This window comes from Triturus cristatus, chromosome 5_1 (assembly GCF_964204655.1).
Source record: "Triturus cristatus chromosome 5_1, aTriCri1.1, whole genome shotgun sequence".
NCBI lineage: Eukaryota > Metazoa > Chordata > Amphibia > Caudata > Salamandridae > Triturus > Triturus cristatus.
The window spans coordinates 563,130,587-563,147,732 of NC_140587.1; the positions used below are offsets into that span (position 1 = coordinate 563,130,587).

General features: G+C 49.5%; 1 protein-coding gene across 1 annotated transcript in view; it reads left to right on the top strand.

Annotated features, from left to right (window-relative positions):
- The window catches only part of TRAM1 (translocation associated membrane protein 1), a 201,876-nt gene that overhangs the window by 89,525 nt on the left and 95,205 nt on the right, over positions 1–17,146 (top strand). The window lies entirely within an intron of this gene.

A 17,146-nucleotide genomic window follows, 5' to 3' on the forward strand; every position in this document is an offset into this window, starting at 1 on the left:
TGGGAGGGGGGCAGTAGCCTAATCCTGATAGGGTAGGGCCCCCCATCTTCAAGATGGCGAGAGCCCGGAGATGTGCTTCACCTCGCCTCCCCCACCTGAGGGGTGGGGTGGGCAGGCTGGCACATCCCCTGTCCTTGTATGGGGTTTCCGGCCAAGCTTCCCGCCAGAGTGGGGGGTTGCAGTGGCCTGGGGAAACTCCAAATGGCGGCATGCCTTTGAAGCTTCCCTTGGCTCATCCTGGGGGAGGAGATTTCTCACCTCACCCAGGATGTGCATTGTTGCAGGGGCTCTCCCACCCAGGGGTCCAGCAACGTGTCTGCTGTGTGGCAGCCTGGGCAGCCTCAGAGCAGACGTGGATTGTAAGTTAGCTGTAAGGGGGCATCTTCTAAGATGCCCTCTGGGGTGCTTAGTACATTAAATCCTACACTGGCATCAGTGTGGGTTCAATGTGCTGAGAAGTTTGATACCAAACTTCCCAGGCTTCAGTGTTGCCAATATGGTGCTGTGGAGCTCGTGTTTGACAAGCTCTCAGCACCATGTATTCTTAAATGACAGCACTGCACTTACAGTGCCCAGGAATGGACCCGGGTACTGTAGGGGCACAGGGCTCCTGCTCCTGTGCCCACACCATAGGCGTAATGCACCCAGCTAGAGGGGTGGCTGACATGCCTTGGCAGTGTAGGTGATGGGCATGGCACACAGTGATGTGTGCCATGTCGACTCTTTGTTTTGTCCTGCACCCAGACACTCAGCCTGCAAGGGCAGTGTGTGTGTAAGGGTACAGGGCCCTCTGAGGGTGGCACAATGAGTGCTGCAGCCCTTAGAGGCCTTCCCTGGTCACAAGGCCCTGGGTACCTAGGGTACCATTTACTAGGGGCTGACATGTGGCTAGGGTTTGCCAATTTGGAGTTTGTGTGGTTTAAGGAAGGAACATAGGCCCTGGGCACCTGATTGGCAGGAACCCAGGGTACACTCAATCGAAGTACATTCAGCAATTTAGCAAAAAGTGGGGGCATACCATGCAAGAAAGATGGCACTTTCTCACACAACCCCCCCCCCCCCCCAAACGAAAGGTGATGAGACTTAACCTTGTCCTATGGAGTCTTCATTGTCTAAGTGGAAGAACCTGGAAAGTCCATCTGCATTGGCATGGGCAGTCCCTGGTCTGTGTTCCACTTCAAAGTCCATTCCCTGTAGGGAGATGGACCACCTCAGTAGTTTTGGATTTTCCCCTTTCATCTGCATTAGCCATCTGAGAGGTCTGTGGTCAGTTTGAACTAGGAAGTGAGTGCCAAACAAGTATGGCCTCAGCTTCTTCAGGGACCAAACCACAGCAAAGGCCTCCCTCTCAATGGCACTCCAACGCTGCTCTCTAGGGAGTAGTCTTCTGCTTATAAAAGCAACAGGTTGGTCTTGGCCTTCATCATTGGTCTGGGATAGGACCGCTCCTATCCCTAGCTCAGAGGCATCAGTCTGCACTATGAACTGCTTGGCATAATCTGGAGCTTTTAGAATTGGTGCTGAGCACATTGCTTCTTTTAGGGTGTCAAAAGCCTTTTGACAACTAACTGTCCAGTTAACTTTCTTGGGCATTTTCTTGGAGGTGAGTTCTGTGAGGGGGGTCACAATGGACCCATACCCCTTCACAAACCTCCTGTAGTACCCAGTCAAGCCAAGGAATGCCCTGACTTGGGTCTGGGTTGTTGGAGCTATCCAGTCCATGATGGCCTGGATTTTGGGTTGTAAGGGCTGTACCTGGCCTCCACCTACAAGGTGGCCCAAGTACACCACAGTGCCCTGCCCTATCTGGCATTTGGACGCCTTGATAGTGAGACCTGCACTCTGCAGAGCCTCTAAAACCTTCCCAAGGTGGATCAGGTGATCCTGCCAGGTGGAGCTAAAGACAGCAATATCATCAAGATAAGCTGCACTAAAGGACTCCAACCCAGCCAGGACATGGTTCACCAACCTCTGGAAGGTGGCAGGGGCATTCTTTAACCCAAAGGGCATCACAGTAAACTGATAATGCCCATCAGGGGTGGAGAATGCTGTCTTTTCTTTTGCTCCTGGGGCCATGCCAATCTGCCAGTACCCTGCAGTTAAGTCAAAGGTACTGAGAAATTTGGCAGCCCCCAATTTGTCTATCAGTTCATCTGCTCTTGGGATAGGGTGAGCATCTGTCTTGGTGACAGAGTTGAGCCCTCTATAGTCCACACAGAACCTCATCTCTCTCTTTTCACCCTGTTGATGAGGTTTGGGGACCAGAACCACTGGGCTAGCCCAGGGGCTCTCTGAAGGCTCAATGACCCCTAACTCCAGCATCTTGCTGACCTCAGCTTTGATGCTTTCCTTGACTTGATCTGACTGTCGATAGATTTTGTTCTTGACAGGTGCACTGTCACCAGTGTCCACATCATGGGTACACCAGCTTGTCAGACCAGGGGTCAGGGAAAAGAGGCTAGCATATTGTTGCAAGACTTGCTTGCAGTCAGTCTGCTGTTGGGCAGAGAGGGTGTCTGAGAAAATCACACCATCTACTGACCCATCTTTTGGGCTGTAGGATAGGAGGTCAGGGAGTGGCTCACTCTCTGCTTCCTGTTCTTCATCAGTCACCATCAGCATGGTGATGTCAGCCCTATCATTGTAGAGTTTAAGGCGGTTCACATGGATGACCCTTTTGGGTGTCCTGCTAGTGCCCAGGTCAACTAGATAGGTGACCTCACTCTTTCTCTCTAGGATAGGGTAAGGGCCACTCCATTTGTCTTGGAGAGCCCTTGGTGCCACTGGCTCCAAAACCCACACCTGTTGCCCTGGTTGAAATTCAACCAGTGCAGCTTTTTGGTCATACCAGTGCTTCTGGAGCTCCTGGCTGGCCTCAAGGTTCTTGGATGCCTTTTCCATATACTCAGCCATTCTGGACCTTAGGCCAAGCACATAGTCCACTATGTCCTGTTTGGGTTCCTGAAGAGGCCTCTCCGAGCCCTCTTTTACAAGACATAGTGGTCCCCTTACAGGATGACCAAACAGAAGTTCAAAGGGTGAGAACCCTACTCCCTTCTGTGGCACTTCCCTGTAAGCGAAAAGCAAGCATGGTAACAGGACATCCCACCTCCTTTTGAGTTTCTCAGGGAGTCTCATGATCATACCTTTCAATGTCTTGTTGAACCTCTCAACAAGGCCATTGGTTTGTGGGTGGTAGGGTGTAGTAAACTTGTACTGCACTCCACACTCTTTCCACATGTGTGTTAGGTAAGCAGACATGAAGTTGGAACCTCTGTCTGAAACCACCTCCTTAGGAAAACCCACCCGGGTGAAGACGCCCAGGAGGGCCTTGGCTACTGCAGGAGCTGTAGTAGTCCTAAGTGGAATTGCTTCAGGGTACCTAGTAGCATGATCCACTACTACTAGAATGAATTTGTTCCCTGAGGCTGTGGGAGGTTCAAGTGGACCCACAATGTCCACACCTACCCTTTCAAAGGGGACCCCCACCACTGGTAGTGGAATGAGGGGGGCCTTTGGGTGGCCACCTGTCTTGCCACTGGCCTGACAGGTAACACAGGAGCTGACAAACTCCTTCACCTTTTGGTGCATCTGGGGCCAGTAAAAGTGACTCACTAACCTTTCCCAAGTTTTGGATTGCCCCAGATGTCCAGCCAGGGGGGATGTCATGAGCCAAAGTTAGGAGGAACTCCCTGTACTTCTGTGGCACTACCACCCTCCTGGTGGCTCCAGGAGTGGGGTCTCTTGCCTCAGCATACAGTAATCCCTCTTCCCAATAAGCTCTGTGGGTACAACTGACTTCTCCCCTGGCTTCTGAAGCAGCTTGTTGTCTCAGGCTTTCAAGAGTGGGACAGTCTCGCTGGCCCTGGCACAGCTCTTCCCTAGAGGGTCCCCCTGGGCCCAAGAGTTCAACCTGGTAAGGGTCAAGCTCCATGGACTCAGTTCCCTCAGGGGTATCTACATCCTCTCCAGGGGGAGAGGGGTTCTGAGTGTTTGGCTGTACAGAAGCTGGTCCCCCAGTCTCCTTGCCCTTCCTCTTGGTTGGTTGGGCCATTATTCCAGGCTCCAAACCTACTTTTTCACCCTTCCTCTTGCTCTGTGCTCTGGTTTGCACACACACCAATTCAGGAATGCCCAGCATGGCTGCATGGGCCTTTAACTCAACTTCAGCCCAGGCTGAGGTTTCCAGATCATTTCCAAGCAGGCATGCAGCTGGCAACTTTGGAGAGACCACTACCTGTTTCAGGCCAGTAACCCCCCCCCCCCCCCCCCCCCCCCCCAGCCTAATGTTACCATGGCCATGGGATGACTAGTGGTGACACTGTCAGCGTTGGTGACTGGGTAAGACTTCCCAATCAAGTATTGCTCAGGGGAAACCAGTGTGTCTTTCACCATAGTGACACTGGCACCTGTATCCCTCAGAGCTTCTACCCTAGTTCCATTTAACCAGGGGTACTGTAAGTATTTCTTTAAGTTGGGGGGCCACACAGCCACAGTGGCAAACTCCACTATTCCCAAGGAGACTAAACTTGCTTCAGTGTGTTCCCAGATTTGCTCAGGGTACACCTCTGATCCCATTTGTATACTTGCTGCCCCAGGAGTGGCTGTACTGGGTGCCGTAGGGGCTTTGTTTTGGGGGCAAGATACAGTTAGGTGTCCCTGCTTCTTACAGGTATTACACCAGGCCTTTAAGGGATCAAAGTTCTTCCCCCTATATGGTTGGGGCACATAGGGAGTAGTTTGGGTCCCACCCACCTGAACAGGTTTTTGGGGCCCTTTGGAAGACTCAGACTTTTTATCTTGGGGATTCTCACCACCTTTCCCCTGGGGAGGTTTTGTGACCACCTTCTTTTGGTCACCCCCAGTGGTTGTCTTGGTCACCCTAGTCTTGACCCAGTGGTCTGCCTTCTTTCCCAATTCTTGGGGAGAAATTAGACCTAGGTCTACTAAATGCGGATGCAACTTTTCATTTGTGCAGTTACTCAAAATATGTTCCTTCATGAATAAATTGTACAATCCAGTAAAATCCTGCACACCATGTCCAGCTAACCAACCATCCAGTGTCTTCACTGAGAAATCTACAAAATCAATCCAGGACTGGGTCTGGGTTTTGTGAGCCCCCCTGAATCTAATTCTATACTCCTCAGTGGTGAATCCAAATCCCTCAATCAGAGCTTTCTTCATGAGGTCATAGGATCCTGCTTCTGGCCCAGAGAGAGTCAGAAGCCTGTCCCTGCAGTTACCAGAGAACAGTTCCCACAGGAGTGCCCCCCAGAGAGGTTTCTTTACTTTCCTGATATCACAAGCCCTCTCAAAGGCTGTGAACCATTTGGTGATATCATCACCTTCCTCAAATTTAGGGACAATCCCTTTGGGGATTTTAAGGTCAGAAGTTTCCTCCCTATCCTTGTTTTTATTATTGCTGCCACCATTGATGGGTGCTAAACCCATCTCTCTCCTTTCCTTTTCTAGAGCCAGGAGCCTGGACTCTAGATCTATTCTTTTGGCCAGCCTCACAAGGCTGTCCTCTTCACTGGGGGGTCCCCCAGTGTTGTCTCTGGGACCAGAGCCACCTGTGTGGTCTCTAGGTGCCCAGATGCTATGTCTTGAGTTGGAGGGTATGGGTGCCATCTCCTCCCTAGGGAATAGTATGGGGAGGTTGCTGTCCTCCTCCCCTGTTTCCCTTTCCTCATCTGACTGGCCATCACCATGTTCAGATGGGTGGTCTTTAGCATACTCAGCCAGGAGCTCCTGGAGCCCTTGTTTGGTTGGATGCTGACCCATTTGTAAATTTTTGAGTTTACATAAGGACCTCAATTCCTTGAAAGACAAGTGTAAGTAAGGTGTGAGGTCGAGCTCCTCCACCAGGTCCATGTTATTATTATCACTAATAGCTGGGTTTGTTTGAGACATTCTAACCTGACAGTTCTAACCCTCTACCCTGACTATAGTGACTTATTTTTCTAAAATTCTAATGGGACTTAAGCAAGACCCTAGCAAGACTTTTAGTAATTTTGGAAAAACCAATCAGAATTCTAAAGGCAATTTTTAAGAGTTCTGTCGCGTGATCAGATGGTAACCAAGTAGTCCAACAAATGCAAGTTTGTATCCCACCGCTGCCACCAATGTGAGAAAGTGGCTCTGTATATACTGTTCCCTAATAGGTACAGGGTGTACAGAGTCCACAGTCCCCCAGAGGCTGATAGAGGTCAAAGTTAGGTATGACCTTACTCTCAAAAGTGGTAGCTTGGTCGAGCAGTAAGGCAGTACCAGAGGACAGTGTAAAGCATTTATTGTACACACTCAGTCAGCAAATGGTTTCACACACTCAATAACTGAACTCTAGGCCAATGATTTGTATATATAAAATATATGCTTGTTTTATTTTTAGAACCACAAAGGGGGTAAAAATATACTTTCTGAAAAGGGTAGTACGACTTGGGGATGTAGTTCCCATTCGTGGATCTGTTGAGTTTGTCGACTTAACAGATCGGCAATTTGATTGTGAACCCATGGAAGGTGTTCTGCAAGTAGGTATATTTTCTGGGGAATCGCCCATCTCCAAATGTTCTGTGCGAGCTGGGACAGCTGGAGAGAATGTGTGCCTCCTTGTTTCTGTATGCAATACATGGCCGTCATGTTGTCTGTCCGGATGAGGACAGTTTTGTTCTGGAGATGTAGTTGGAATGATTTTAGCCCTAGGAACACTGCTAGCAGTTCCAGGTAATTGATATGGAGCACTTTATGGAGCACTTTCTGTTGAGTGGTCCATTTGCCCTGAGTGGTGTGGCCGAGGAGATGGGCTCCCCATCCTGTGAGCGATGCGTCCGTTGTCAGCACTATCTGTGGAAGAGGCTCTAGGAACGGCCGCCCTTTGGAGAGGTTTGTTATGTTCCACCATTTCAGAGAGCGATGTGTGCAGCTGTCCACCAACATCAGATCTGTAAGTTGTCCGTAAGCCTGGTTCCACTGACTTGCTAGACATTCTTGCAAGGGACGCATTTGAAGTCTTGCATAAGGAACAATGAAGATGCATGACGCCATCATGCCTATGAGTTGCATGAACACTCTTGCTGGAAGAGTGTTGGATTTGGAATTTTGTGATAAGAGCTTGTATATTAGCTATCCTGGCTGGGGTGGGATATGCTAGGGCTGTGGCAAGGAAATCGCCTTGTTGCAGTAGTGGGAGCACTTGTTGAAGAGTGATCATATGGAAATGATCTCAGTTGATATACAGATTTAGGGGTCTGAGGTCGAGTATTGGTCTTAGAGTCCCGTCCTTTTTGGGGATTAGGAAGTAGAGTGAGTATATCCCTGTACCCTGATGCTCTAAGGGAACTGGTTCTATTGCGTGTTTTTGAAACCATGAGAGAACCTCTTGTTTGAGGAGCGTAAGATGGTCTGGTGACATGGAACGCTGTTTGGGTGGTATGTGGGGGGGGGGGGGGGGGGGGGGGTAGTTGTGAGTTCCAGGCAGTAACCATACTGGATAATTTGTCTTACCCACTTGTCTGTTGTGATGGAGTTCCAGACAGGTAGGAACTGTGTTAGTCTTCCCCCGACCGGAGTGGAATGGTCTGGGGGGAGTGGAGGAAAGTCACTGTTTTGTGGCAGGGGAGGTACGAGTGTTATTACTTCGACCTCGCCCCTTGTTGTGGTTTCCTTTGTATCCGCCTCTAAAATATCCTCTACAGGGGGATGTTGTGTAGCGCTTTTGAATGTAGAGGAGGTGTCAGCTCCCATATTTTTGGAGGCTCCTCTATAGTAGGAGCGCCGAAAGGAGCCACGTGGTTGGGGAGACTGTAATGCTCCCATGGACTTTGCCCTTGAAAAAATGAAGAACACAGACAGCTGTGTCTACTGCTGGCCCAAAGAGCTGTTCCCGATTGAATGGCTGACTAAGTATGGTAGTTTGTACCTCTGGCTTAAAGCCTGAAATGCGTAGCCAGACATGTCGTCAAAGGAGCACACTTGTGTTAATTGCTCTAGAGGCGGTGTCTGCGGCGTCAAGCGCACATTTAATTGCTGCATTTGAAATACGTTTTCCCTCCTGGATAAGGTCATTTGCCTGGGTTTTATATTGGTCTGGCAGATGTTTTAAGAGAGTATCTAATTGATCGTAGTGGGCCCTGTCATAGCGTGCTAGTAGGGCTTGGGTGTTGGCAATACGCCAATGATTAGCGGCTTGTGCTGCTACTCTTTTGCCAGAGGCTTCTAACAATTTGGATTCTTTGTCTGGGGGTGGTGTATCTCCTGTGGTTTGGGAGTTGGTGCGTTTCCTAGCTTTGGAAACGACCAAAGGATCCAAAGGGAGTTGCCCTTTGATGTAATTAGGATCTTCAGGGGCAGGCCTATATTGCTTTTCTATCCTTGGGTTGAGAACCCTGGCACGAACGGGGTCTTTAAATACTTCGGGGCGTGTTTTATGACTCCTTTAATCATGGGCAGAATTTGTACAGACTTTTGAGATTGTTCGAAAGTGTCTAATAGGAAGTCTTCCTCTGGTGCGTCTGAGTGCATTGTGACGCCGTGGTAAAGTGCCGCTCTATTTAATAATTGGCCAAACCCCAGGTGATCGTCAGGAGGCGATGGTTTTGAGGGATATGGCTGAGGGTCAGGCATGTCTGGTAGAGGGAATGCCCATTCATCCAGTGGTGAGGTGTCTGGATCCATGAATGGATCATTAGGGTCACCCCCTACCCCCTAGGTCATCATCATCCTGTGGAGGTGGTGTATGTGATGGAGAGGGTATAGGTAAGGGTGGTGTAGGCAGAGGGGGTGGGATAGGAGGCAGTATAGGAGAGGAAGGAGGCATAGGGGATGTTGCAGAGTCCTTCCTGTTTACAAGAATTCGGGCAGGTGGTGTGTCCAGTTTCCGTTTTTTACAGGGCACCGCGGGTGACATGTCCAGTCTTGGGGTTGATATAAATCTTTTTGTGCCTTGGGTCGATGGGATCTGGATGAAAAAGTTCTTTTTCTTCAGGAAAAGTCTTTGGTACCGATTTTTTTCTGTTCAGATCGAGGTTTTGGTTGATCGGTGGATTGTTTGGCTTTAGGAGGCGTATGAGAGTCCTTAGCCGTTGGTTTCAGTACCGATGATGGTTTCGGTGCCAATGTCTGTTTTGGAACCGAATGTGTATCTGTAGGCTTGGGAACCTTCAGTGCCGGTTTATCTATTGGCCTTGGTGTTTTCGGGGCCGAAGTCGTTTGAGCCGATTTCGGTGCCGAGTGGTCTTTTGTCTTCGGTGCCGAGGGTGCTGGTTGGACAATGACATGCGGTTTGCTCGGTCCCGAGCTACCGGAAGGCTTAGGTTTCTTCGGAGCCGAGCCTGGAGGCGGGGCTTCTGAAGGATGTTTTCAGTCTCGACTGGGGCCAGCAGGCAAAGTCTTGACCAATGCCTTTGGTGGGGTTGGGGCAGGTGAAGTACTACTCACACGTTGCCCGGGAGTGATGGGGTCGTCCGAGTCATAAATTATTTGTAGATCTTCGGAATCTTCTTCCGGGACATCGGGGCCTTCATCAAAGATGTCCTTTGGTTCCGGAGCTGTTCTCTGTGCCATGATGTGTCATCGAGCTCTTCGATCTCGAATGGTCTTTTTGGATCGAAAGGATGCGCAGGCTGGACAGCTGGACTCATTGTGTTCAGGTGATAGGCACAGGTTGCAGACTTTGTGGTGGTCACTGTGCCGAAATTTTGCCCCACACTGGGGGCATTTTTTGAAAGGCGTCCTTTCCATGAGCCGTAGGCCTCACGGTGTGGATAGGCCCGCGTAGACGTCCGGAATCGAGCCGATGAAATCGATGTCGAGAATGAAGGTGCTTCGACGTTTTGTGTGAAGTTTTGCGCTTCAAAAAGCTTGGAATTGATATTTCCAACCGGAGCGGAAAAGTTGCATCCAAACCCAATGGCGGAATAAAACAATCTAACGATGGAGTTGATGCCCATGCGCACTGTCGTCCAAGGGAGGAGTCACCTATCACGTGACCAAAGACTTCTTCCTAAGACAACAACAACCTGCAAGCATCTGAGCCCAACACCAGATGGCGATCTACTATCCTAAGTGTGTCGCTCTGCAGCTCTACATGCCAAGAACAGATGCATACTGGTAAGTAGCATATTCCTTTCCAGACATGTAGCAGGCAGCCAAGAAGGCCCAAGAACCATTCTTACAATTACACCGTAACAAAGTGGTTCTTAGAACAAATCCGAAATTCCTTCCAAAAGTCATATCTCCGTTCCATCTTAACCAATCAGTTACCAGTGTTCTTCCCAAATCCAGACTCTGTAGCTGAAAGAGCTCTTCATACCTTATACGTCAAAAGAGCCCTTCTTTACTACATTGACAGAACTAAATCATTCTGCAAAACAAAACAATTGTTTGTTGCTTTCTCTCCACCACAAAAAGGCAACCACATTTCCAAATCTGGGCTAGCTAGGTGGGCAGTTAAATGTATCCAAATATGCTACCACAAGGCTAAACGCACACTAACTGTTCCCCCTAGAGCACATTCCACACGCAAAATAGGGGCTTCCATGGCATTCTTAGGAAACCTTCCCTTAGAAGATATTTGTAAGGCAGCCATATGGTCTATAACACTTACCTTCACTAAACACTATCGTGTTGACGTGCAAGCAAAGCAACAAGCTTCTGTGGGTCAGGCTATCCTTAAAACTTTATTCCAAACTGCTGCAACTGATACAGGTGACCACCGCTAGGGGAGATACTGCTTTATAGTCTATCCTAAGTGTGTGATCTGCAGCTCGTGTGGCTCTACATGCCAAGAACAGATGCATACTGGTAAGTAGCATATTCCTTTCCAGACATGTAGCAGGCAGCCAAGAAGGCCCATGTAAAGAGGCTTTCAAGAGATTATATACTGGCTGTTATTGCCCTTTTGAAGAACTGGGTGCTCATGATGAGTCTCAGGTGGGCAGTTTACCTCTAAACAGTACATAGTGCTGCAGGGTTATTTAGAGATTTGTAAAATGGCAGTGGTCTGAACTGATGTCACATTGTCCCATTTGACTGTCCCTTTGAGTCATCTTCATTGTTCAGTTTCCTTCTAATACTTTAACTTTGATACAGTAGAAGTAGTCAGTGATGGTTTTGTTTGTTTTTTGATTACACACCCCAACAAGCTAGTGAGGGTCAAGTTTGTGCAAGTTTAGGAAGGTGCACATTTTTGGTGAGAAGATGAAGTTATGGCTATGAGAGAGTTTACTGTGGCCTAAGTGGATCTGAACAACTTATAACTTAATGTTCGAGGCATATGAGCTGCAGATTATACACTGTGCATAGATCGCCATCTGGTGTTGGGCCCGGATGTTTGCAGTTTGTTTTTGTTCTTGGACAGTCTTTGGAAGTCACGAGTTCGGTGACTCCTCCTTCGGTCCGTACTGCGCATGGGCTTCGGCTCCATCCTCAGATTGTTTTTTTCCGCCATCGGGCTCGGATGTGATACTTCGTGCTCCGGGTTCCAACCTTTCCAGTTCGACCTTCGACGAAAAATCCTCGTCCATCGAGATTCTTCAGACGAAATCGGCTTCTTCATCTCTCTCTTCGGCACTTCCTCGATTCCAGGCAGCGGCCTTCGGGCCTATCTCGACTCCGGTCTCGGCCGATGGAAAGGATTCCCTTCAAGAAGTGCCCAAAATGTGGGTCTAAATTTCCCCACACTGATCTCCATCAGGTGTGCAACCTCTGCCTCTCTCCCGAACACGAGGCCCGAGTCTGCCCCGCCTGCAAGTCTTTTCGATCGAAAAAGACTATTCGGGATCGACTAGCTCGACGCACCATGGCGCACTCATCGACCTCTGCTCCACCTGACATCTTCGGAGAAGACACCGGAGCTTCGGGACAGCAGCACACTGAACAGGAGGACGATGTCGTCCGCGCTTCCGAGGCCGACGACTCTGACGTGGAGGAGATCACACTGGCGTAGAGGGTCGTGAGTACTCTGCCCCCTCCCACTCCTGCGCCCATACCGAAAGAGATTCCGGTTACCCCTTCGCCTCCGGGCCTAGGGAAAACCAAGCATACCGCTTCCATCACCCCACCTTCGGGCCCGGTGAAAAAGCATCACAAGTCTCCTGGCGGCTCGGGCTCGAGCCAGCCTCCTAGCGGCGCCGAAAAACACCCTTCGGCACCGAAGAAAACCACACCAAGCTCCGTTCCGAAGCCATCGGTGTCGAGACCAAACATAAATCCCTCGGCACCGACGCTTCCGTGTCGAAGCCCGACTCGGCGCCGAACAAAAAATCGGAGGCCCCGAGAAAGCATGGCGCGGATAAACCAACGAAGCCGTCGGTTCCGAAAACATCGGCACCGATAGAGGAATTGGTGCCGGAGTATTTTTCACGCCAGATCCTCTTCAAAAGACTTTAACAAAGGATCCAAAGACTGGACATTTAACTTTGTCTTCCAAGAAAATACATTTAGACAAGCCAACTCCTCCTCCACCACCAAAACGGAAGGACTCTGCCACATCCCCATTCAGAGTACCCACCACCTCCACCACTCCCTCCATCTCCGCCCCCACCTTCTCCACCCTTGCCTCATCGCTCTCCAACCCAGTCTCCAGACCCTGATGACCAAGGGGATCCATACTATGATCCAACAGATGCCCCGCAGGACCCCACTCCTCCGGGAACACCAGACCCATGGGAGGATTATCACAATCCAGATAGTCCCAGATGTGCCTCAGGATGATCTTTATCCATCCAGGCCATCTCCACCAGAGGACTCCCTGGGGTTCCACCACCTCTTACAACGGGCGGCCAATTATCATGGGGTGGAGTTACAGTGATCCAGTTGAGGAAGACTTCCTACTTGACACGTTTAAGCATGGGTAATATAGCGGTGGATTTATCTGCTATGTCAAAGGGGTGACCAAACATGCGACAGAGATTTTCAAAGACCCCGTCAGGGCTAGGGTCTTCAACCCCAGAATAGAAAAGAAATACAAGGCAGCCCCCACAGATCCTGCCTATATTAAAGGACCTGCGCCCCTAGACTCATTAGTGGTATCCACAGCTAGGAAGTGTTCCAATTCTCAGTCATCTGGTGAAGCTCCGCCACCCGATAAGGAGTCCAAGCTCTTAGATGCGTCAGGCAAGCGCACTGCCTCGCAAGCTGCCAATATGTGGCGCATCGCCAACACGCAGGCGCTGCTGGCGCGGTACGACAGAGCGCACTATGATGAGCTGGAGGCTCTCATGCAACATCTCCCAGAGAAATATAAAAATAAGGCTCATGAACTGATACAAGAGGGAAAGATTATTACCAACACCTTTATTAAATGTGCACTTGACGCAGCAGACACAGCTTCCAGGGCTATAAACACCAGTGTTCTGCTTCGCCGCCACGCCTGGCTCAGGATCTCGGGCTTTAAACCAGAGGTCCAAGCATCTATATTGAACCACCCTTTTGACCAACAACACTTATTTGGCCAAAAAGTTGACGAAGCCCTGGAAAAAATGAAGAAGGATACAGATACGGCGAAGTCTATGGGAGCACGACAATCACACACCCCTAGACGCTCCTTTCGAGGCTCTGGCAGAGGTTACTCTTCCGAGAACGCCTCCACTTCCTATAAGTCCCCTCCTCAGAATACCTTCACAAAGGGCTATCAAAGAGGTGGATATCGAGGAAACAATAATAAAGGCAGGGGCAAAACCAACACCTCCCGTTCTGCCACACCACCCACACAATGACTTTCCCCCGCTCCCCCCAGACCATTCCACTCCGGTCGGGGGCAGACTACAAGACTTCCTTCAATCCTGGGAGACCATAACATCAGACAAATGGGTGACCCAAATTATTCGGTCAGGGTACTGTCTCGAACTAACTTCTACCCCCCCCCCCCCCCCAAATATTCCACCCAGACACTGTGCGATGTCACAAGAACATACTACACTTCTGAAACAAGAGGTACTCTCCCTCCTGCAAAAACAAGCTATAGAGCAGGTCCCGGTCAATCAGCAAAATTTAGGGGTCTACTCTCTGTACTTTCTGATACCAAAGAAAGACGACACCCTACGGCCCATTCTAGACCTCCGGCCTCTAAATGCATATATCCATTCATACCATTTTCACATGGTAACTCTCCAACAAGTTCTCCCACTCCTCTGTCAGGACGACTTTCTCACTACACTGGATTTGAAAGACGCATACTTTCATATTCCAATACACCCTGCTCACAGAAAGTACCTCAGATTTGTGGTGGACGGCCAACATTATCAGTTCAAGGTTCTCCCCTTCGGGGTCACAACCGCACCACGGGTGTTTACCAAATGCCTGGCAGTAGTGGCGGCACACCTCAGAAGACAAAACATTCACGTCTTCCCCTACCTGGACGACTGGCTCATAAAAGCCGCGTCCTACCACCAGTGTGTGCAGCATACAAACACTACCATCCAACTACTCCACCAGCTAGGCTTCACGGTGAACCACCAAAAGTCTCACTTGATACCGTCTCACACAAAGCAATACCTCGGTGCCACTATAGACACCTCAAAAGCCATAGCCTACCCCAACTCAGCCAGAATCGCAAGCATACAAGCCTTGCGCCAAAGGTTCCTCCTTCAGCACTCTCTCCCAGCAAGAGTGTTCATGAAACTAATAGGGATGATGGCATCTTGCATCTTCATAGTGCCTCATGCAAGACTTCACATGCGTCCACTCCAAGAGTGCCTAGCACGCCAGTGGAACCAGGTCCAGGGATAGCTGACGGATCTGGTGTTGGTGGACGGTCGCACCCATCGCTCTCTGCAGTGGTGGAACACCACAAACCTTTCCAAAGGGCGACCGTTCCTGGACCCGGTTCCTCACGTGATTCTAACAGACGCATCGCTCTCCGGCTGGGGAGCGCACCTATTACACCTCACAGTACAAGGTGTATGGACGCCACAACAGAGGTTACTCCACATCAATCATCTGGAGTTATTGGCGATCTTTCTAGCCCTGAAATCGTTTCAGAAACCAATCTCAGCCAAGGCAGTCCTCATTCGCACAGACAATATGACTGCAATGTATTATATTCAAAAACAGGGGGGGACACACTCTCCCCAGCTCTCTCGCTTAGCACAGAGCATATGGAGATGGGCAATCCCACAAAAAATCTTTCTCCTGGCACAACACGTCCCAGGTATACAAAACACCATGGCAGATCTGCTCAGCAGACAAATGCAGCAAATGCAAGAATGGGAACTGCATCCACAAGTTCTTCACCCATTCTTTCACAAGTGGGGGCATCCTCAGATAGACCTCTTTGCCACCCACGAAAACAAAAAATGCCCAAGCTCCGCCGCCAGATACCCACACCCATTGTCCAAAGGCAATGCGATATGGATGAACTGGTCAGGCAAATTTGCATACGCCTTTCCACCTCTCCCGCTAATTCCATTAGTGGTAAGGAAGCTACAACAGCACTCCCTCACACCCATTCTGGTAGCTCCAACATGGGCCAGGCAGCCGTGGTACACCACACTACTACAGCTCTCGGTGGTGCCACATCAAAAACTGCACCTGTCCCCATGCCTCCTAACCCAGAACCATGGAGAAATCAGGCACCCGGACCCAGCTCAGCTCAACCTTGCGATCTGGCTCCTGAAATCTTAGAATTTGGATACATTAACCTTCCCCCTGATTGCATGAACATTATCAAGGAAGCCAGGCGTCCTACCACTCGAGCATGCTATGCTGCAAAGTGGAAGAGATTTGTTGTTTACTGCCGTAACAATACAATCAACCCTTTAGATGTATCCATACAGCACATCATATGCTATCTGCTCCATCTTCAAAGGTGTAACCTGGCGTACTCATCCCTCCGTCTACACCTAGCAGCAATTGCTGGTTACCTGCAAAACAGACAACATTTATCACTTTTCAGAGTGCCTGCTATTAAAGCCTTCATGGAAGGCCTTAAAAGAGTAATTCCGCCCAGGGCACCACCCTCACCTGTGTGGAATCTAAACTTAGTTCTTACAAGGCTAATGGGTCCGCCTTTCGAACCAATGCATAAATGTGAGCTACAGTTCCTCACTTGGAAAACAGCATTCCTCGCAGCTATCACTTCCCTTAGAAGGGTTAGCGAGATACAAGCGTTCACTATACAAGAACCCTTTTTACAGATACATCACAGCAAGGTGATACTTCGCACAAATCCAAAATTTCTGCCCAAGGTCATTTCCCCCTTCCATCTTAATCAATCGGTGGAATTACCGGTTTTTTTCTCGCAACCTTAATCTGTTGCGGAAAGGGCTCTACATACACTTGATGTTAAAAGGGCCTTACTGTACTACATACAAAGAACGCAACCTTTCAGAAAGACTAAACAGTTGTTTGTCTCCTTCTCTCCACCGCATAAAGGCAACCCCATCTCAAAATCAGGGATAGCTAGGTGGATTGTAAAGTGTATACAAATTTGCTATCACAAAGCAAAAAACATTATCTGTTCCACCTAAAGCCCACTCTACAAGAAAGATAGGGGCTTCTATGGCTTTTCTAGGGAACATACCCTTAGATGACATCTGCAAAGCAGCCACATGGTCGACACCGCACACCTTCCCAAAACATTACTGTGTAGATGTGCACTCCAAACAACAAGCTAGTGTGGGCCAGGCTGTACTAAATACACTGTTTCAAACCACTGCAACGGATACCGGTGGTCGCCGCTAGGGTTGGGTACTGCTATATAATCTATGCACAGTGTATAATCTGCAGCTCATATGCCTCGAACGGAATATGCTACTTACCAGTATGCATCTGTTCTTGGCATGTAGAGCTGCAGATCTATACACGCCCACCCGCCTCCCCGGCTACCTGTATCCGTTCCAGTCTATCTTATTTAGATACAACACTCATGGGTTTCTTTACCATTATCACTACGCTCCATCTTTTCCCTGCTGGCGAAAAACAATCTGAGGATGGAGCCGAAGCCCATGCGCAGTACGGACCGAAGGAGGAGTCACCGAACTCGTGACTTCCAAAGACTGTCCAAGAACAGAAACAAACTGCAAACATCCGGGCCCAACACCAGATGGCGATCAATGCACAGTGTGTAGATCTGCAGCTCTACATGCCAAGAACAGATGCATACTGGTAAGTAGCATATTCCATATACATGAAATATTAACCATAACCA